This window comes from Ranitomeya variabilis, chromosome 6 (assembly GCF_051348905.1).
Source record: "Ranitomeya variabilis isolate aRanVar5 chromosome 6, aRanVar5.hap1, whole genome shotgun sequence".
NCBI lineage: Eukaryota > Metazoa > Chordata > Amphibia > Anura > Dendrobatidae > Ranitomeya > Ranitomeya variabilis.
Window position 1 is genome coordinate 446,008,474 of NC_135237.1, and position 19,519 is coordinate 446,027,992.

Here is a 19,519-nt window from a genome sequence, read left to right on the forward strand (position 1 = left end):
CGCCGGAGGTGCCAGCATTCTAGGGGCTTATTTTAGCCGGGTCCCTGACCACACACACGACCACACTGGCGCTGAGCTCGTACATATTTGATACTAGTGCATGGCCATGTGGTCATGAGAACTGTTGTGAATTCTGCTCTTGGGTTCCCTCCGGTGGTTGTTGATAGTAATGCAGTTGTCCCTGGGTTGCAATCCTGGGCAGGTGTTTGGTATTGTCTCAGGAGGAGGCTCAACGTTTTGCTAACCGTCGTCGGTGTGTTGGTTCCCGGCTTCGGGTTGGGGATTTGGTCTGGTTGTCTTCCCGTCATGTTCCTATGAAGGTTTCTTCCCTTAAGTTTAAGCCTCGCTTTATTGGTCCTTATAGGATTTCTGAGATTATTAATCCGGTGTCTTTTCGCTTGGCCCTTCCGGCTTCTTTTGCTATCCATAATGTCTTCCATAGATCTTTATTGTGGAAATATGTGGTGCCCGTTGTTCCCTCTGTTGATCCTCCGGCCCCTGTGTTGGTTGATGGGGAGTTGGAGTATGTGGTTGAGAAGATTTTGGATTCTCGCTTTTCGAGGCGGAGGCTTCAGTACCTTGTCAAATGGAAGGGTTATGGCCAGGAGGATAATTCTTGGGTTTTTGCCTCTGATGTCCATGCTGCTGATTTGGTCCGTGCCTTTCATCTGGCTCGTCCTGATCAGCCTGGGGGCTCTGTTGAGGGTTCGATGACCCCTCCTCAAGGGGGGGGTACTGTTGTGAATTCTGCTCTTGGGTTCCCTCCGGTGGTTGTTGATAGTAATGCAGTTGTCCCTGGGTTGCAATCCTGGGCAGGTGTCCCTGCTGATTGCAGCTCTGACTGGGATATTTAGGTGTGCAGGATTCATTAGCCCTTGCCAGTTGTCCATTGTTCTTGGAGGTTTTGCATCTCTGTCTGGTTCTTCCTGCCCTGCTGCCAAATCAGCAAAGATAAGTGTCTGGTTTTTGTTTCTACAGCACACATGCTGTGTGCTTTACAATTCAGTGCTATTCATGGTTTTTTCTTGTCCAGCTTAGACTGTGTTTGGATATTTTCAGTCAAGTTGGATTCTCAGGAGAAGCAGATATACATTCCATGTCTTTAGTTAGATGGTGGAATTTTTGTATTATCTGCTGTGGATATTTTTAGGGTTTTAATACTGACCGCTTAGTATTCTGTCCTATCCTTTCCTATTTAGCTAGCTTGGCCTCTTTTGCTAAATCCTGATTTCTGCCTGCGTGTGTCTTTTCCTCTAATACTCACAGTCAATATTTGTGGGGGGCTGCCTATCCTTTGGGGTTCTGCTCTGAGGCAAGATAGAATTCCCATTTCCATCTATAGGGGTATTTAGTCCTCCGGCTGTGTCGAGGTGTCTAGGATGTGTTAGGTACACCCCACGGCTACTTCTAGTTGCGGTGTCAGTTTAGGGTTTGCAGTCAGTACAGGTTCCACCTACTCCTGAGAAAGTACCATGCGGCTCCAAGGTCACCAGATCATAACAGAAAACCCTTTATAGTCGCAGCACCTACAGGACCTTCCAAGAAGGACCAATGGAAATTGCTGCAGTACCTGAGCATATGACCCTAGACCTCCACTGAGAGATCTTGCCCTGGGCATGCTCAGTGTGTGCAAAGCAGGACTTAGTCCTTGCACCTACAGGACCTTCCAAGATGGACCAATGGAAGTTGCTGCAGTACCTGAGCATGTGACCCTAGATCTCCACTGAGAGATCTTGTCCTGGGCATGCTCAGTGTGTGCAAAGCAGGACATAGTCCCAGAAAAGCCTGCTCGCTGCAGAGCAGTGCAGGGTACAATAATAAAGCCTGGAGAGGCAGCAGTAACCCTTTGCACAGTATCAGATTCAGTGAGACGCTGGGACCGACGTCTCCGATGAGCAGGCTCCACTGCGGCCGATGCAGAATGGGAGACCGCAGCAGACATGGCTCAAGATTCCCCCTGTGCAGCGGCACGAACGCGACTCCTAACACAATCAACCCCCAAAAAAGCTCTTCTTAGATCCATCATCTTTCAATGGAAAAATAAGATGTTTCCACATGACTGGTGGAACAAAGGCTTTGGAAAAGTGACATGCCCCCACAAAAAACAACAAACAGAATCTCCACGTGCAAATCCATATGCCCCTTTCCCTGCTAAGCCCCACAGTGTGCCTAGTTTTCAGCTAGCATCCACATGGCACCTGTGGGATTGAAATGCTCACTCTACACCAAAATGAACTCCTTGACTTGTATATGTTCCAAAAATGGGGTCAATTATGTTTTATTCACTGCTCTGTCATCTCAAGGGTTCTGCTACTGTGTCATGGCATCAGCAATCTATTTCAGTCAAAACTGCTCTCCATTAGTCAAATAGAGATCCTTCCCATCCAAGACCTGCTGTAAGACCAAAAATTGGTATCCAGCCACTTATGTGGGTATCACTGTGTTCAGGGGAATTTGCATAATAAACTATCTAGTCAACTCTCTCCTATTACCTATAGTGTGAATGAAAAATTTGAGCATAAAGTAACATTTGAGGTGAAAAAACATAATTTTTTATTTTCATTGCCCAATCTTATAAAATTCCTTGAAGTAACGGTGGGTTAAAAATGCTTACCACACCCCCAGATGAGTTTCTTTTAGGGTTTAATTTCCCTAATGGGGTCACTTGCTTGTGGGTTCTGCTGTTTTGGCACCTCAGGGCCAAATGTGAAATGGCATCCGTAATCTCTTCCAGCCAAATTTGCACTTCTTTCCTTCCAAGCTGACTGTGTGCCTAAACAGCAATTTTTGACATTTACACACTTGTGAAAAATTTTATAACAAATTATGCTGAACATCTAATAACTTTGTGAAAATGAAAAATTTTGATTGAAGCTACATTTTTATGATAAAAAGACAATTCCTATGTGTGTCCCAATGTTTTAAACTTTTGTGAGTCACCTGTAGGTTACGAAATGTCCATTGCACCCCTAGATGATTTCCTTGAGGGGAATACATTGCAAAATGAAATAATTTATGGATGGTTCATGTTGTTTTGGCATCTCAGGGTCTCTGCAAATGTGACTCAGCTTCCGCAATTTATTGCAACCAAAATTTGTCTAAGAAATTCAAAAGGTCCTGTCCTGTGCCAAAGAAGTAGGTTTGCAATTTCCACCACAAATGAGGTATTGTTGTATTTAGAAGAAATTGAGTAATTAATTGAGTGGCTCATTTTCTCTTATTGCCCCTTGAAAAAATGAAAAATTTAGAGATAGCAACATTTTATTAGAAAAATATAATTTTTCATTTGTTTATTCCACTTTGCAATAATTTGTGCGAAGTGTCTGCAAGTTTGACAAACTTACTGACAGCAGTTTAAACAGATTGGGGGGTGCAGTTTTTTTCTTTAAATAGTAGAAATTATTGCTTTTTTCCAATAAATAAGCTCCTTACTGTCATTGCAAACCTGAATAAGTCAATGAAGAAAAACATTTATATACACTAAGTTTTCTTGAAAAAAGTAAATTTGCTGCTAAGCTTTTAACTCTTCTAACATCAACAATGTAAAATATGGTTAGCAAAATGATGCTGCAATATCATAATATCTGAAAAGGTTGAAAATGCAATTGTTTCTAAATTTTCACCAAATTTCCGATAGTTTCATAAATATACGCAAATTAAATTAGTACAAATATATTTAAATTAGATTTATTAAAAATACCACATTATTAAAAAAAGTGGGCCACTGTCTCTAAGTTTAAAAGATTACAAAAGCACAGAACCGAGTTACATTTACAGATCGTCTTTCAGCAACTTTGTAAATAATGATCCAGTATAAATTAATGCAATATCTGTAGTTAACCCCTTCCCGACCTTTGACGCCACGTAGGCGTCATGAAGGTCGGTGCCAATCCGACCTGTGACGCCTATGTGGCGTCATGGAATGATCGCGTCCCTGCAGATCGGGTGAAAGGGTTAACTCCAATTTCACCCGATCTGCAGGGACAGGGGGAGTGGAACTTCAGCCCAGGGGGGGTGGCTTCACCCCCCCGTGGCTACGATCGCTCTGATTGGCTGTTGAAAGTTAAACAGCCAATCAGAGCGATTTGTAATATTTCACTATGAAAACTGGTGAAATATTACAATCCAGCCATGGCCGATGCTGCAATATCATCGGCCATGGCTGGAAACACTGGTCTGCACCCCCCCACCGCCACCGATCTCCTCCCCAGTCCTCCATCCTGTGCTCCGCTCCCTCCGTCGTCCTGTCCGCTCCCCCCGTGCTCCGATCCCACCCCCCCTGCTCCGATCACCCCCCGTGCTCCGATCCCCCCTCATACTTACCGAGCTTCCCGGTGTCCGTCCGTCTTCTCCACGGGTGCCGCCATCTTCCAAAATGGCGGGCGCATGCGCAGTGTGCCCGCCGAATCTGCGGAACCTATCACAGTGATCAAAATAAAAAAAATAGTAAATGACCCCCCCTTTATCACCCCCATACGTAGGGACAATAATAAAATAAAGAAAATATTTTTTTTTCCACTAGGGTTAGAACTAGGGTTAGAACTAGGGGTAAGGTTGGGGTTAGGGTTAGGGTTAGGGGTAGGGTTAGGGGTAGGGGTAGGGTTAGGGGTAGGGGTAGGGTTAGGGTTAGAACTAGGGTTAGCGTTAGAATTAGGCTATGTGCACACGGTGCGGATTTGGCTGCGGATCCGCAGCGGATTGGCCGCTGCGGATTCGTAGCAGTGTTCCATCAGGTTTACAGTACCGTCCACTGTGCCCATGGTTCGGAAAATACCTCGCGGAAATGCTGCGTTGTATTTTCCGCAGCATGTTAATTCTTTGTGCGGATTCCGCAGCGTTTTACACCTGTTCCTCAATAGGAATCCGCAGGTGAAATCCGCATAAAAAACACTGGAAATCCGCTGTAAATCCGCAGGTAAAATGCAACGTGAGCACATAGCCTTAGGGTTGGAATTAGAGTTAGGGTTGGAATTAGGGCTAGGGTTGGAAATAGGGTTAAGAATAGGCTTGTCGTTAGGGTTATGGTTAGGGGTGTGTTGGGGTTAAAGTTGTGGTTAGGGTTGGGGTTAGGGTTAGGGTTGGGATTAGGGTTAAGATTAGGGTTAGGGTTGGGATTAGGGTTAGGGTTGTGGTTAGGGGTGTGTTGGGGTTAGTGTTGGAGTTAGAGTTGAGGGGTTTCCACTGTTTAGGCACATCAGGGGTCTCCAAACGCAACATGGCGCCACCATTGATTTCAGCCAATCTTGCGTTCAAAAAGTCAAATGGTGCTCCCTCCCTTCCAAGCCCTGACGTGCGCCCAAACAGTGGTTTACCCCCACATATGGGGTACCAGCATACTCAGGACAAACTGGGCAACAACTATTGGGGTCCAATTTCTCCTCTTACCCTTGCGAAAATAAAAAGTTGCTTGCTAATACATAATTTTTGAGGAAAGAAAAATGATTTTTTTATTTTTACGGCTCTACGTTATAAACTTCTTTGAAGCACTTGGGGGTTCAAAGTGCTCACCACACATCTAGATAAGTTCATTGGGGAGTCTACTTTCCAAAATGGGGTCACTTATGGGGGGTTTCTACTGTTTAGGCACATCAGGGGCTCCGCAAACGCAACGTGGCGCCCGCAGACCATTCCATCAAAGTCTGCCTTTCAAAACGTCACTACTTCCTTTCCGAGCCCCGACGTGTGCCTAAGCAGTGGTTTACCCCCACATATGGGGTATCAGTGTACTCAGGACAAACTGGGCAACAACTATTGGGGTCCAATTTCTCCTGTTACCCTTGTGAAAATAAAAAATTGTTTGCTAAAACATCATTTTTGAGGAAAGAAAAATGATTTTTTATTTTCACGGCTCTGCGTTGTAAACTTCTGTGAAGCACTTGGGGGTTCAAAGTGCTCACCACATATCTAGATAAGTTCCTTGGGGGGTCTAGTTTCAAAAATGGGGTCACTTTTGGGGGGTTTCTATTGTTTAGGCACATCAGGGGCTCCGAAACGCAACGTGACGCCCGCAGACCATTCCATCAAAGTCTGCCTTTCAAAACGTCACTACTTCCTTTCCGAGCCCCGACGTGTGCCCAAGCAGTGGTTTACCCCCACATATGGGGTATCATTGTACTCAGGACAAACTGGGCAACAAATATTGGGGTCCAATTTCTCCTGTTACCCTTGTGAAAATAAAAAATTGCTTACTAAAACATCATTTTTGAGGAAAGAAAAATTATTTTTTATTTTCATGGCTCTGCTTTGTAAACTTCTGTGAAGCACTTGGGGGTTCAAAGTGCTCACTACACATCTAGATAAGTTCCTTGAGGGGTCTAGTTTCCAAAATGGGGTCACTTGTGGGGGGTTTCTACTGTTTAGGCACATCAGGGGCTCTGCAAACGTAACATGATGCCCGCAGACCATTCCATCAAAGTCTGCATTCCAAAATGTCACTACTTCCCTTCCGAGCCCCGGTATGTGCCCAAACAGTGGTTTACCCCCACATATGAGGTATCAGCGTACTCAGGAGAAACTGGACAACAACTCTTGGGGTCAAATTTCTCCTATTACCCTTGGGAAAATTAAAAAATTCTGGGCCAAAAAAATATTTTTGAGGAAAGAAAACACATTTATTATTTTCACGGCTCTACGTTATAAACTTCTGTGAAGCACTTCCGGGTTCAAAGTGCTCACCACACATCTAGATAAGTTCCCTTGGGGGCCTAGTTTCCAAAATGTGGTCACTTGGGAGTTTCTACTGTTTAGGCACATCAGGGGCTCTGCAAACGCAACGTGACGCCCGCAGAGCATTCCATCAAAGTTTGCATTTCAAAACGTCACTACTTCTCTTCCGAACCCTGACGTGTGCCCAAACAGTGGTTTACCGCCACATATGGGGTATCAGCGTACTCAGGAGAAACTGGACAACAACTTTGGGGGTCCGATTTCTCCTTTTACCCTTGGGAAAATAAAAAATTGTGGGCTAAAAAATCATTTTTGAGAAAAGAAAAATTATTTTTTATTTTCATGGCTCTGCGTTATAAACTTCTGTGAAACACTTGGGGGTTCAAAGTGCTCACCACACATCTAAATTAGTTCCTTGGGAGGTCTAGTTTCCAAAATGGGGTCACTTGTGGGGGAGCTCCAATGTTTAGGCACACAGGGGCTCTCCAAACGTGACATGGTGTCCGCTAATGATTGGAGCTAATTTTCCATTCAAAAAGCCAAATGGCGTGCCTTCGCTTCCGAGCCCTGCCGGGTGCCCAAACAGTGGTTTACCCCACACATATGGGGTATCATCGTACTCAAGACAAACTGGACAACAACATTTGTGGTCCAATTTCTCCTGTTACCATTGGGAAAAAAAAAAATTCTAGGCTAAAAATCATTTTTGAGGAAAGAAAAATTATTTTTTATTTTCACGGCTCTGCGTTATAAACTTCTGTGAAGCACCTTGGGGTTTAAAGTGCTCACTATGCATCTAGATAAGTTCCTTGGGGGGTCTAGTTTCCAAAATGGGGTCACTTGTAGGGGAGCTCTAATGTTTAGGCACACAGGGGCTCTCCAAACACGACATGGTGTCCGCTAACGATTGGAGCTAATTTTCCATTCAAAAAGTCAAATGGCGCGCCTTCCCTTCCGAGCCTTAGAATGTGCCCAAACAGTGGTTTACCCCCACATGTGAGGTATCGGTATACTCAGGAGAAATTGCTCAACAAACTTTAGGATCCATTTTATCCTCTTGCCCATGTAAAAATGAAAAAAATGAGGCTAAAAGAAATTTTGTGTGGAAAAAAAGTACTTTTTCATTTTTACGGATCAATTTGTGAAGCACCTGAGGGTTTAAAGTGCTCACTATGCTTCTAGATAAGTTCCTTGGGGGGTCTAGTTTCCAAAATGGGGTCACGTGTGGGGGAGCTCCAATGTTTAGGCACACGGGGGCTCTCCAAACGCGACATGGTGTCCGCTAAAGATTGGAGCCAATTTTTCATTCAAAAAGTCAAATGGCGCTCCTTCCCTTCCGAGCCCTGCCGTGCGCCCAAACAGTGGTTTACCCCCACATATGAGGTATCAGCGTACTCAGGACAAATTGGACAACAACGTTCATGGTCCAGTTTCTCCTTTTACCCTTGGGAAAATAAAAAAATTGTTGCTAAAAATCATTTTTGTGACTAAAAAGTTAAATGTTCATTTTTTCCTTCCATGTTGCTTCTGCTGCTGTGAAACACCTGAAGGGTTAATAAACTTCTTGAATGTGTTTTTGAGCACCTTGAGGGGTGCAGTTTTTAGAATGGTGTCACTTTTGGGTATTTTCAGCCATATAGAACCCTCAAACTGACTTCAAATGTAAGGTGGTCCCTAAAAAAAATGGTTTTGTAAATTTTGTTGTAAAAATGAGAAATCACTGGTCAAATTTTAACCCTTATAACTTCCTAGCAAAAAAAAATGTTGTTTCCAAAATTGTGCTGATGTAAAGTACACATGTGGTAAATTGTATTTATTAACTATTTTGTGTCACATAACTCTCTGGTTTAACAGAATAAAAATTCAAAATGTGAAAATTGCAAAATTTTCAAAATTTTCGCCAAATTTCAGTTTTTTCACAAATAAACTCAGAAATTATCGACCTAAATTTACCACTAACATGAAGCCCAATATGTCACGAAAAAACAATCTCAGAACCGCTAGGATCCGTTGAAGCGTTCCTGAGTTACTACCTCATAAAGGGACACTGGTCAGAATTGCAAAAAACGGCCAGGTCATTAAGGTCAAAATAGGCTGGGTCATGAAGGGGTTAATGCTTTTGTAGAGCGCTACCTTCACTTGCCAGTTTAGTTGGTTTGCGAGCACCCACTCAGTGGCATTCCTGTGGTGAAAACCAACTTGTAAACGCAAAAGGTCAAAGGAAGATGACGAGAATTGTACAGAGAGAAAACCACAACTAGTTAAACAGCAGGACACTGCAGAAATTTAACACATAAAAATAGTGATCTGAGCTGACATGGCTGGTCCTATTCTACCCACTATAAAAGTGAAGACAAATAAATAAATAAATTAGACAAAAGGAAGATGAGGTCAAGAGTGCATGACTTCAACTTTTGCATGTATCGCCTCATGTAAATATCAAATTTAAAAAGAATCTGTCAGCAGACTTCACAATACAAACTTCAAATATTATTTATAGATTTTTTTCTTGTTTGATGAGGCTGCTGTGCTTTGAACATCCATGTCAGAATAGTTGTATTATCCTCATCAGGTCTAAGAAAGCCATCAATCATAGATGTACGGTAACCTGTATTGTGAATGCTAGTGACTAGATAAAATCAAATTGATTCCATGCAAATCGAATTTGGTTGTATTTTATGATATTTGTAAGCCCTGTCGAGTTCATATAATTAGCAATTTGATTTGTGAAAAATCACCCAAAAATATGCCAGCACTATTTTACACACTGCAGAAGATTGCACCAGCCACAGAAGGCTCACATGACTTCAGACGCTGCCTTGTGGGCTTTTGCCATACTGTCTTACAGCTATCACATCACTTGGTATAGCACCGTCATGAATGAGGGATCATCATAGTCTATTTAAAAGCTGAGGCAGGGAAAGCAGTGGCCATTTTGAAACCTAAAGAGGAACTCAGAGCGCACAGCTCAGTATTAGAGATAGGGAAAGAATGGCCTAAAACAGGTTTGAAAACTACTGTAGTGCTGTAATGAATATACGAGTTACAGTTGTCTGTAAACAACACATACATTTGTTACATTTGTCAGAGGCCACAAGCCCAAAAAGACTACCTTGCACAGACTTCGCAAATGCCACTCCGACTGGCAGATTCCAGAGAAACCCTGACCTTCACCCTTTAACCCCAGTACAGGGATCTGGTCTTACAACGGGATCCAGTGAATTGCTTCCATTGATCATCTCTACTAGTGACATTTCAATCTTAATCTACTTTTATATTAATTGAACAGGGGTCCTGAATAAAGGGTTATTATTAGTGATGAGCGAGTATACTTGTTGCTCGGGTTTTCCCGAGCACGCTTGGGTGATCTCCGAGTATTTGTAAGTGCTCGGAGATTTAGTTTTCCTTGCCTCAGCTGCATGATTTACAGCTGATAGACAGCTTGAATACATGTGAGGATTCCCTAGCAATCTGGCAACCCCCACATGTGTTCAGGCTGGCTAGTAGCCGCAAATCATTCAGCTGCGTCAGCAAAAACTAAATCTCCGAGCACTTACAAATACTCGGAGACCAAAGGAGCGTGCTCGGGAAAACCCGAGCAACGAGGACACTCGCTCATCACTTGTTAATATATTTCAATAGTGCCATTTATACCACAGAATCTAAATATGATGGCAATCACTTGAATAGTCTGCCAAAAATCCAGTATGATCCATCACATGCCATTTACTAGAACAAGTTCTTGCCGAGACGCAATTGTTTTTTTCTACAAAATAAAGCAACTTAAGTTAAGAAACGGAGTCTTACATGGGACTAAGTGGCCATAAACTGTATTATTTATTGCAATTCATAGAGCATGAAGCCTTGGCAATTAGAACAGCACTACCAAAATTATTCCTGTACATTTCTAAAATACATGCTTACATGGTGGCAGATCCTTTGCTCAATAAATTCAAAAGCAAATACCACTCAGAGATGAAACAGGGTTACTTGGGTATATAGGTAATATATAAAAATGGCCAACATTATTAAACCTAGAAAGTCGCGGTACTTCAGTGAAGTAGACATCATATAAAAATAAGTTGTTTCTGTGTAAAGGTATGTAATAATGTCATATATATAACCAGGTGTAATTATATCCGACAGGTTACACTGTGTGTAGTCAGCTGAGGACAGATTGATATATTATAACTCTTTCAATATGATCCCATTCTTGCTCATAATTTTAAATAAATTTTCATAAGGAACTAATTCCCCATAAAAATCCTTAAAAGATGGAGCTGCCTATATTTTGTGAGAAGTTAAACCTTACAGGGGGAACATTTCTAGACTTTGTGTCTCTGCACTACGGGATTCGATGAATTACTGATGGATGTTTTTAATTATGCCACACGTAAATGACTGAATACAAAAACGTGTTTAATTCAAGCGTGAGGCTGCTTTATATGAGCCCTGTGTTCAGTTTGAGAAATAGACTGGCTGGCACTTGTTTTGCTGTGGTCTTTCTATGGCACCATAACATTATCGGAGACTTTCCCACCCCCACCTCCATGTTAAGGATGGAAGGCATTGCTGACGGCTGGGAAAGGAAATAGCTAATAAAACCAAAATCTCTGCGGCTCTCTGGAGCCAGAGATGCTGAGATCTGGTTAATTGCACAGAAATCAAAGATTTGGGGTGCACTTGCCAAACCTTAAATATAATATTGTGTTTCACCTTGTAAGCCTCCTTCTTCCCAATACTCTATTTTTCTGCTGTATATTTTTACATAGCTGTAGCACAGGGTTTGAATTAAAAGAGAAGCTGATCGGTGCTTGATTGCTGCAAAGTGTCCATTTCTCGCCCTGCCTGGACTATAAAACACAGCACTTTTTTTTTTGATGTTTGATGTGCTTGCTTTGACATAGCTAAGATTAGACTCGTCAAAATCCGCCACAATAAACTAAACAACCTGTAATGGTTTTGTTTTACACATTCCTTCCCATTTAAGATGGAAAAGATGATAAAGTCAGATCAGGTTAAGAAAAACCTTGTATGGGGTAATCTTCAGTTTTTCAGCAGACAGATTCAGTTTCTGGAAGCTGGTGACAGACCTGAGCCACATATATAGTGTAATAATAATAGTCTTGATTTTTATAGCACTAACATACTCCACAGTGCATTACAATTGGGTAAGTAACAAACATGTATTACAGCAACTACCATTATATACAAGAATACAATATTATTTATAAGTATTATAGAAAAGAAACAAGTATTATAGCAAATAAATACTCTCTCCTCTACTCTCTCCTCCTCTCCTGTCCTCCAGATGTATGTACATTATACATATATATGTCACTGGTGTGTCAGTTGTTTGTTTAAACAAAAGTTTTTTTCAAAGTATACCCCCACTATTAAGAAAAACAGCACTGAACATTTAGGTGACGTCAAAAGTCAATGCTGCAGATTGGGAACTTGCACAGTCCACGTTGAAATCAGAAACCGATACAGGTATTTTTTTGCAATGCTAATGATGTTGACCCATATATTTATGTATAACATAAAATAATATGCGAAAAGTGAAAAATCCCTTTTCATTTTCAAAAGATGGTGTGCCAAGAAAACATAGCAAAATGTGTTGAAAGAAAAAGAAATGCCCCCATTAAAGGGAACTTGTCAAGTGAAAAAGTGCTATTAACCTGCAGATCTGGCATTAATAGGTAAGTTGATAGCGTTCTGATATATCAATAGAGAACAACAGTCTACTTACTGGTGGAGTAGGCGGACTCAGAGTCAGCGACACCTTACTGGGTGAGATCACGGTGATGAAGGTGCTTGCTTGAAGAAACACACATGTAGTACTCCAAGAATGAAGAAAAAAGCAGTAACACTCCGTTTATCATGTCATAAAAACTTTAGTCCTTTATTTACGAATACTTTCCATGGACAAGGTGTATAAGGGCAGGACAAATGCGGGCATGCAGGCAAAAGAATAGCTTCTGAAGCTGTGCATCCGCAGCACTGAAGGCACTGCAGTCAGGAAGAAGTCAACTTTAATCCTCCCGGCAGTCTCGGGCTTTCAGTCATAGAGGCGCTAACGATGAGGCTTCAGTTACCAGGTGGTTATTACCATGCCCCTGACAATGACTGACAGCAGGCTCTACAGTGCATCAGTGCTAAGATGGCTGTCAGTCTATGTTAAGCTGGCTGTCACTCAGGACTGAGCTGTGACTGAAGACGAGTCAGCCACTCCTTTTTGACTGAAAGCATTATGCTCCGTGAAGAATAAACTTCATTTTGTCCTAGCAACCAGGCTTTAAGTGTTGCAGCCACACTGCTTCCGAGCATTATTAACATGCAGATTAACCCCATATTTACAGGTTGATAGGATTTATTTTACGCGACAGGTTCTCTTCAATATTTTTTGCTTTATTGTAGTGACTTACACACCAAGAGTTATTAATATCCAGCTGGTAAATGGAGAGCCCTTTTAGTCATTAGACAGTTCACTAGTAATTGATGTGAATTAATGTGATTTGGCTCATTTGAGACTGTTTACAAGAAACTAAGCAAATGCTAAGCAAACAAAACCATCAGTTGGTTTGGAGAACCTTTCAACTTGCATTAGCATTTTTATTTCATCCCACAGACAGATGTCAACACATGTGACCTTTCTTTGAGTTATGCAGGGTTGCTGCTTCCACTTGGTCAGGTTGGTCTTTTAGCTGTCAATATCTTCTTTGTTCCCGCCCTACGGGATCTGTCTTCAAACATAAATTTATATTTCTCTTAAAAGTTTAAGATCTAAGTAGGATATGACTGAGTGTAGTAGTAAGTAGGAAAGACAAGCTATGAAATAAATCATATGTATAATTCAGTGCTATTAAATATTTGTATCAGGTATATCAAGTTTTAAAACATGTTGAACAACCCACATATTCTTGGACAAATCCCATAGTTTAGGCTGAATGAATTAAAGAACTGAAGTTATGAGTTAATGCTCGCTGATGATTTTTCTAATCAATTGGTTATATTAGAGTTTATTATAAATCCTAGTGTCCATTTCACATTTACTTTATTTTTTGGGTAAGTTCTAAATTCAACATTTTAACTAGCTGAGCTAAACCACAGGTAAGCATTCTGTCTCCTTTGTTTCCTGTTGTCAGAGAGCCAACTGCCATTATCTTACTCTGGCAACATGTTGATTCAGTTTTTTTATGCACCTGATTGCTAACACATCTGAATCATCAAAGCAGAATGAATATAATGGTAAAAAAAATAATGATGTCATTGTTAGAGGAACTCCTGTTGATAAAGGACCAAGATAGGAAATGTATTATTTCTCATATTTTCACTTAGCATTTACAGTGTTCAAGAAAAACTGTGAGAAAAGAAAGAAATGTAGATGAAGAAATGTAATGTATTTAACTTTATAAAAAAGATTGTCATGTCTATCAAAATCACAATGCTAGTTGATAGAAATATATAGTATGAATATACACTCACTGGCCACTTTATTAGGTACACCTGTCCAACTTCTTGTTAACACTTATTTTCTAATCAGCCAATCACATGGCAGCAACTCAGTGCATTTAGGCATGTAGACATGGTCAAGACAATCTCCTGCAGTTCAAACCGAGCATCAGTATGGGGAAGAAAGGTGATTTGAGTGCCTTTGAACGTGGCATGGTTGTTGGTGCCAGAAGGGCTGGTCTGAGTATTTCAGAAACTGCTGATCTACTGGGATTTTCACGCACAACCATCTCTAGGGTTTACAGAGAATGGTCCGAAAAAGAAAAAAAATCCAGTGAGCGGCAGTTCTGTGGGCGGAAATGCCTTGTTGATGCCAGAGGTCAGAGGAGAATGGGCAGACTGGTTCGAGCTGATAGAAAGGCAACAGTGACTCAAATCGCCACCCGTTACAACCAAGGTAGGCCTAAGAGCATCTCTGAACGCACAGTGCGTTGAACTTTGAGGCAGATGGGCTACAGCAGCAGAAGACCACACCGGGTACCACTCCTTTCAGCTAAGAACAGGAAACTGAGGCTACAATTTGTACAAGCTCATCGAAATTGGACAGTAGAAGATTGGAAAAACGTTGCTTGGTCTGATGAGTCTCGATTTCTGCTGCGACATTCGGATGGTAGGGTCAGAATTTGGCGTAAACAACATGAAAGCATGGATCCATCCTGCCTTGTATGGAGCATCTTTGGGATGTGCAGCCGACAAATCTGCGGCAACTGTGTGATGCCATCATGTCAATATGGACCAAAATCTCTGAGGAATGCTTCCAGCACCTTGTTGAATCTATGCCACGAAGAATTGAGGCAGTTCTGAAGGCAAAAGGGGGTCCAACCCGTTACTAGCATGGTGTACCTAATAAAGTGGCCGGTGAGTGTAGTATGTTACTGCAACGCATTGTGACAAAGTCTCTGGTAAAGTGCTGAAGGGGAGATATGTTTCACTAGGCTTAATGGTGTCAGTGATAAAAAAAAACCAGGGATTTTCCTCCAGCACACTAAGTGCAGTGAGGGGTTAAATGCTAATTTGTATAGTGGGCTGAGGTTTATGAGGTCATTCATAGAGTGGGTGGGAGGTTGTCCACCTTATCTCCACCCCAGGGTTTAGTCTGGGGCTTAAGTAGCTGGCATCCAAAGGCAGCAATGTTCAGTGTCTGGAGAGGAACACACCAGAGAAGTGTCTGTGATTGAACCAACCTGTGTTCTGCTAGCAGTGAGTGGGAGGAGCCTCGCTCTCAGAAGGACTGTGCTTTGGGCTACCATTTTGTTTTGTCTTTTGTTTTTTAACTACACCTTGGTTTATGCTGCCTAAAATAAAACAAATGATTATACTCACTGTCCCTCAGCTCCCTCGCAGCACGGTGTCCTCTACTGAAGCCGATAGCTGACTTCATCGTGCAAGTAATAGGAGCGCATGAGGTCACTGTTATGCGTCCCCAGTAATGTGCATGCTGACATCAGCTTCCGGCTTCTGATTGTCCAGCAGTGTGTATTGTGTATTTAGCTGAATGTGCGTCCGAGGGCGCAGTTAAAGTTGGCACTGGTGTCGGCGGGCCCTTCACACCGGTCACATGAAAAAGCCCTATTAACATGCAGATATGGTGTTAATCTGCAGGTTAATAGCATTCTCAGCCTGCCCATTGCAGCACTTAGACCATCGCAGTCGCGAGGAAATTAAACGTATTCCTCCCTGCGGTGTTACGGTTTCATTCACAGGGGTGACTTTAGGGTCGGCTGTCAGTCAGCACCCGGGACATGGTTACAGGCACCGCTTTGTCTATAGTGAGCACCGCCCACATGACTAAAACCTGAAAGCTTCTAGGAGGCAGGCAGGCTAGGCAGGTGATTCAGAACACTATTAACTTGCAGATTAACTCCATATTTGCAGGTTTATTGCGTTTTTTTGTGACAGGTTCCCTTTAAGGAAGGTAGTGGGTGCAAATGTGTGTCAGGATTACAGAAGCACTCTCATGAAGATTTTTTTAATAAATCTGTGTATATGTAGTGTAGTGTAAGTGTATTAATATACTTATCTACCACTGCCTTCATGGGGATCCAAGACCGTTCTCTTCCCACTCTCAGTCATGTCACCACTCTTCAGAATCTTCGGGTCACACTGAGCTCTACATGATCCAGAAGTCTATTTAATAATGTAAGTCTATATTGCCTTGCTCTGAGTATCAATACACTTACATTGTAAAAGCCACTTCTGGATCACTCAGAGCTCAGCGTCACTCGCAGAGTCTAAAGACCGGTGACATGACTGAGAAGAGTTAGTAAAAAAAGGGAACAATGGGTGTAAGGAGATGGATATACTGCCCACGTTTCCCCTTGAAGACACATGTATTGTTGCAGTGTATCTCAATATGCAATGTGAATTGTGATATGTTATTAATATTGTTGTATTCTGTCAAAAAGTAGAGAGAGTTGGGGTTAACATTTGGGACTAGCCCACAGTGGGAAAGGCTAAGGTGAAGGGACAGAGACAGTTTACTGTCAGGACTTTAGACATGGCCAAGTGCGTACCAGAAGCAGACCCAAGTTCTAGACAATAAGTAGTGTTGAATAGCGTAGGTGCCCTGAAGTGGGAGGAAACTGAGGCAGTGGATAGCGTGATCCTGACTAAAGAGTAAGGAAAACTGACAGAAGAACAGAATGGTCCACTGAAGCCGAGTTCTGGGACAGGACAAAAAAAAGCGGGATGGCCCCGAGATTATAATTCAGAGAGGTAACGGTTCATGACGGAACAGAGAACATGAGTTGAGGAGCGTGCCCTGGGCAGGCGTTCCACGGCATCAGAATCAGAGAAATTAAGTACCGGCCATGTTGGCTAACTAGTTCCCTTGAGAGGGAAGAGGATTTGGTTTGAGAATAGGACTCACACTAACTGGACTGTAGTACTGAGCTGGATTGTGGTGAAGGCAGGTGAACCAGTGGAGACAGAGACCAAACGATTTAAGAGAAAGGAACTGAAACTGTGTGTGAAAATGCTCCGTATTGTTAAGGAAACGTTCATCAAGCTGTGTACCTGCTATCTTTTGGACATAATCCACATCAAGTTATCATTTCATAAAAAGTTTATTTTTGACTAGTGGTCTCCTTCATTGAAGGAGCCAACCAAAGTTATTGGTAACATGCGGAGCTACAAGGGCATAGCACACCCATAGACAAAGTACACACACCCAGCCAGGACTCCCAATTTCATGTAACATGCCAGGTGTAAAAGATGAGTACCTTGCCATGGCCACCACCATACGCCACGTTACATGGGCACCACAGATAGTCAAAATATATAAGCTGGGGTGCTTCAAACAATGTAGCAAAACTATTATATACAGTAGAAAAGATCCATATTAAATGGAGTCTGTGCACACATAGAATATCACAAATAAAAATAATTTTATTGACATGTATGGCGATATAAGTGCATTTAAAAACACATCAGAAACTCACCCTCATAATATAATACTTATGGGGAAAGCCCCTGTAACATATAATAATCAGAGCTTCATTCCTACTAGCGTGTACAGCAATATCACAATGCTTTAAAGTAAATGTGAAAGCTGTATGCAAGAATTGTAAATCAAACTTTTTAAAAACCAAACAATATGTCATGATAAATGGAAGATACTTAAGTACAAGTGGAGATAATCAGAAGGCTGCTAGTGAGGGAATATCCAACGTGCTGTGCTACCATCAAATGCATCTTTGTCAGGGGTATCTCTAAATGCAAGGGTTATACCTTTATATAATCCTTACTATTAGTAAAATAACCAATGACAAAAGAGATTTAATAAGAGAAACTGTGCAAAGCTCTGCCCACATGTGAAGACTCCCGGTAACCGGAAATAAACATGTTGGAGCTTCTGATATTTAGGGAATGATGTCAATGAAAAGCAGTGGGCATGTAGGAACTCCCGGAGACCTGGAAATGATGTCAATGAGATGAGGTAGGCATATGTGAGCTCCTGGCAACCTTAAAGTGATGAAATTGACAAAATCGGATTAGAAATGTCTACACTACGGAACATCCAAATACAAAATGGCACCTGCACATGGGCAATACAAACAATGCGCTGAAAATAGTGCTCCAATGAGTAATCCATTTCTTGTTTTAACTCTGCCATAGGTTTCAGAGATACGGGCTTTTTCATTTAGTACTCATTTTTATCGTCTTTACAAAATGGGCGGTGCTCACCAGTTAATAATACAGAACAGCACTCCCCCAGAGACGTCTGTGAGCTACACCCCCTTGTTAAGACCATAAAAAATAGCACTTAATAAAGAGGCCCATTGCTCTGGAACAATATGGCAGATTTAAGAAAAACTAAAAATGAAATACTCAGGGGAGCTGCAAGAATGAAAAAACAACTGTCCACTTTTCGTCTGCAGTGATTATTTTGTGCTACATGTAAAAAAAGGTCTCATGGTTTTCAGAAGGTAGAAACAAATAACGATGTCACATTATGGAGAAAATGCTTAAGTGGTTGGGGTATAAAAAGTAAAACCTAAAATGGAGCTCCATTCAATTTTGCAAGATTATTTGCATAATTTAAAGTCCTCTTTAGTTGCACATTACATATTAGTAATGTCAGCGTAAAAAAGCAACAACGTGGATTAACAGCTAAACCTGGAATGCCAATCCGACCTGTGACGCCTATGTGGTGTCATGGAGGGATCGCGTTCCTGCAGATCGGGGAGGGACAGGGGGAGTGGTACTTTATCATTACATCATTACATCAGTACATTACATCAGTACATTTATCATTTACTCATCGGCCATGGCTGGAGTCCGCGATCTGCCGCCGCTGTCAGTCTTTCCTCCCCTCCATTCTGTGCTCCGCTGCCCTCCTCTGTTTTCCTCTCCCCTCCTCTCCCCTCCAGTGCCCCCCCCCCGCTGTCCGATCCCACCCCCCGTACCGCTGGAGTCCCGGTAGTTCCATCCGGCATCTTCGATGGGCGCCGCCATCTTCCAAAATGGCAGGCGCATCCGCAGTGCGCCCGCCGAATCTGCCAGCCGGCAGATTCGTTACAGGTACATTTTGATCACTGTGATAGGTTATATCACAGTGGTCAAAATAAAAAATAGTAAATAAAGCCCCCTTATCACCCCCATAGGTAGGGACAATAATGAAATAAATAAAATATATTTATTTTTATTTTTCCACTAGGGTTAGGGTTAGAACTAGGGTTAGGGTTAGGGTTAGGGCTAGGGTTAGGGTTAGGGCTAGGGTTAGGGTAGCAATTAGGGTTAGAATTAGGCTATGTGCACACGGTGCGGATTGGCCGCTGCGGATTCGTAGCAGTTTTCGATCATGTTTACAGTGCCATGTAAACCTATGGAAAACCAA

At 42.1% G+C, this 19,519-nt stretch overlaps 1 long non-coding RNA gene across 1 annotated transcript in view; it reads right to left on the reverse strand.

Annotated features, from left to right (window-relative positions):
- Positions 1-2,729: 2,729 nt before the first annotated feature.
- Positions 2,730-19,519, reverse strand: part of LOC143781223 (uncharacterized) — a 36,003-nt gene continuing 19,213 nt past the window's right edge. Inside the window, exon 3 of the long non-coding RNA XR_013216627.1 lies at positions 2,730-2,773. This is a non-coding gene — a long non-coding RNA (uncharacterized LOC143781223). The remainder of the gene's footprint in view (positions 2,774-19,519) is intronic.